The sequence below is a fragment of the Lactuca serriola genome, chromosome 9, assembly GCF_051521515.1.
Source record: "Lactuca serriola cultivar US96UC23 chromosome 9, Lser_US96UC23_V15, whole genome shotgun sequence".
Classification (NCBI taxonomy): domain Eukaryota; kingdom Viridiplantae; phylum Streptophyta; class Magnoliopsida; order Asterales; family Asteraceae; genus Lactuca; species Lactuca serriola.
Window position 1 is genome coordinate 98,409,537 of NC_136416.1, and position 3,657 is coordinate 98,413,193.

The 3,657-nt window shown below is 34.2% G+C and overlaps 1 long non-coding RNA gene across 1 annotated transcript; it reads left to right on the forward strand.

Moving 5' to 3' along the window:
- The first annotated feature begins 426 nt into the window (after window positions 1–426).
- On the forward strand, window positions 427–2,623 carry LOC145074190 (uncharacterized). Its single transcript, XR_013691737.1, has 6 exons — window positions 427–1,031; window positions 1,185–1,369; window positions 1,616–1,635; window positions 1,945–2,028; window positions 2,121–2,310; window positions 2,413–2,623. It is a non-coding gene; the product is annotated as an uncharacterized LOC145074190 (long non-coding RNA).
- Window positions 2,624–3,657: the final 1,034 nt, after the last annotated feature.

Below are 3,657 nucleotides of genomic sequence, written 5' to 3' on the forward strand. Positions count from 1 at the left end.
TTAAAAAATCATATTAACATTGTAAGGATGACATCATCAAATTGATCTAAGGGTGGAAAATTATAAAATAAAGACAATCAATGGACCTGATTGTTGAAGATGATGTAATCGGGTTTCTCTTTTAATATATATATATATATATATATATATATATATATATATATATATATATATATATATATATTAAAGAAGTGAAGATTAGGAATAGTAAAGTTTCTAAGAGACTGGCATAAATGGTCCCTTCGTTATAGGTTTAGTTGTAGTTTGGGTTTGGTTTTTATATGTGGGCATATTATGAAATTACGTACATTCTTTAAACACGTGTTGATGGTTGGATTTGTCTCACTGTATTTGATGTTTATCTGATGTTTATGTTAGCGACTTTCTGAAAATTTTCACCGCCTCTCCGATTAAATAACGTTTTTATTCTCTTTCCCCATCCAAATATTAGTATGCATCACCACCTATGGCCGCCTACTGCTTCTCCATCCCTATTATTCCGTCATCCATAACTATCTGATTTCAACATCATAGATTCGCTTCCATCAAAAGGTTTCAAGATCGCAGATATCTTCCAACATTCCAATCGTTACTAGATCGGTTGAGAATCGCTTCCTTTTAAGTTCACCAGAGTTAGAACGAGTTCCATCCATCGCCTTTGCTTTTTTTTAGCTGGTTGATCAGTTGCTGTCTTCGTCTTCCAATCGGGACCCGTCACCCGCCTTCGTTGTTTCCTTCAATGATGGCCCACCACAAGATTCTGGCAACGACCAGTGAAAACTGCACCATCACCACACGTTTTCGCTCAAAACCCCTACCGCATCACGACTCCGAATCGTTCGCCCCGTTCAAATTATACATAAAAGGGATTTGTCTATAGTGAAAGTTTCCAGCCAGCGGTATTGTGGTTGGCCTTTGATATCTGGTTTTGGATTTGAGCTAAAGATATCCCAGCCATGGATCTGTTCACACTTGGTATTCGCAGAAAATGAAGACTGGTCGGGCTTCCCAATACACTCTCCTCCAATCAGGTATACAATTGAACTCCCCATTTTCCCAACAATCAATTGTATCAATACACTCTCTTCCAATCAGGTGTATCAGTAACTTACTTTGAATTCCTTCGTGGTTTTTCTTTAATCAAATCTCATTATATTCATCAAGATTCTTTAATCCATATTTAGGAGTTTCTTTTGTTTGTCTTCAATTTTTGGGTGTGGGTTTGTGGAATCAAAGTTCATGACTTGAGGGGAAATTCAAGCCTTATTTGTTTGCTCAGTTGAAGGATCTTAAATCTAAACTTGCTATTCACTGTGTCGCTAACGTTACCAGTGTTGCGCCGAACAAGCTCTCCATGATTTAAGCTATGGTGTGTTATTTCACTTCTCTTATTACTTGATCAGATTGATATTGTACACAAACATTAGAAATTTGTTTTCAATAACTTTATTGTGTAATGAGACTTTTTTCATCACAAAGAAAAAATAGACGACCTTCAAATTGATTGCAAAACACCTGTTTTTTGATCGATTGAAGTTGTTTTAGTAATTAACTAAATATGGGTTATGATTAATTGAAGTGTTCACTAATTGGCTTCAACTATTTTTTGATGCAGATTGAAAAAGACCCGGTAAGGTAATACAAATTCATCATTTATTTTTTACTACTAGTATGCTTTTTGCTGATTTTACTGATATATTGAACACAATTTGTTGATTATTTACATTTTTATGTTTTTATTTTGGCATCTTAATGTCTTAATGGGTACACTTGGAAATGTTAGATTAGGGAATGACTATTCCCACTTGGAGTTTGGGAATTGTCAAGCACATCCATGAAGTTGGGACACTTTTGTATTCTGTAATAGCAACAAATATAATAAATAATATTTGATTTTAAATTGTAGAAAATAGCAACTGAAATCACAATCTTACATATAACTAGGTCAGAGAAGGAAGATCATTTGGCAAGATTGTTGAGGTGGAATCCAATGAATGAAATGTTTCGTAATCCTTTCTTATGGTTCAGGTTGTATATAGTTTGCTTATTTACAAACCTAATTTTTTTTGTTATTTCCATTATTGACCTTGTATATATATTTTATTTATTTATTTAAATAGATTTGGTCAAAGTGTGTTGATGATGAAGCTGTAAACATTGAAGGTGAGAACATGCCTGAAGCTTTAGTAATAGGAGGTTCTGTCATCATGAGAAAAATGGAGATTGATCTCTATTACCACTGACAAGTTCATGTCTACATACAAAATAGGACTTCTATACTCTTTATCTTGTGTTGAGAATCTTATTCAGGTAACATGGTTCTTCATAGACAAAATTTTTATTTTAATTTTTTAGTCATGGAAACTTTTATCTCATGCTTTCAACTGTTCTGCATTTTTTTTTTAATTTTAGTTTTGTCTATCAAGACGAAGATGGAAGCTTGTTGAAAGTTTCTACCAATTCTGCTCCGTGATCAATATAATGTCAAGGTTAATACATTGTAGCCACAAAAAATTGTTCAAATATTCTTTTCCATTTTATTTCCTTTACAAGGGGATATTTGTTATTAAATTCCATTTACTAAGTTATAAAAATATAAAGAGGATCAGGTAGTTTTATTTTTTAGGAGGAATCAAACAAGCCAAGCTTATTTGGCTGTGTTGCTTATGTTTTTTATGCTTCCAATTAAAATGAATATTTTATGTTAGTAAAGAGTAGACTTTGACAATTTTGGTGACCCACATTTTTGTCACAACTGGGGCACATTTATACTCCTAACATGGATACCTACCTATTATAATGTGACAACCCGAAATTTCCATTATGTACAAACCATTTGAAGCCATTAGAAGTAGAACAATTACAATGAAATTCCAGACTTTAGGTATAAGTTTGACAGTTTTTCAGGATTTACATTTAAGGAGATATCAGGAGAGTGGATGCACTAGGGTTTAGTGCAACACTGTTATTCCAAAACTCTAGGATATTAGGGTTCAATTCCGGAATAAAAATATTTTCTGCCAAAAAAATCTCAGGACTATATATAGAATTCTGAACCATATTATTTCATTAGTTACATTTCCAACTAGAGAAAAATCGATTTCTCTCTCAAGGATCTTCGGACTTTCGTTCCGGAAAGTGAGTACTTCTATCTAGTGTTATTTTAAAGCTTCTTATATGCTTAATACACTAGAAATCATAGAAAAACACTAAGATCTGTGAGTTTACCGCCCAAGAACACCTTGGGGAGTAAACTCATTTTTAAGGGCCAAAAGAGTGCCCAATGTCCCTCAAAGCCTTGGAACTCAAACTAGAAGCCACCATTACATGTTTAGACCACAAAATCAATTAGAAACAAAGGCTAGAAGTGAGTTCACGGCCAAGGAAGTTCTTGGGTTGTGAACTCCATTTTAGGTTGCCAAAATGCCCTAAATGCCTTCATTGATCCAAGAGACTAACATAGCACATCACCTTGATGTGTCTAGGACCCAAAACAATCAAAATACCAACACCTATGGGTGTTCACGGCCGCAAACACATGACCAAATGGTTCATGGGCCGAAAACTCAAGTTAGGGGTGTTTTGATGCCACAAACACTTCCTAAGGCTTAGTCTTGAATTTAGACATGTACCCTAATGAGACTAGGACTAGCAAAC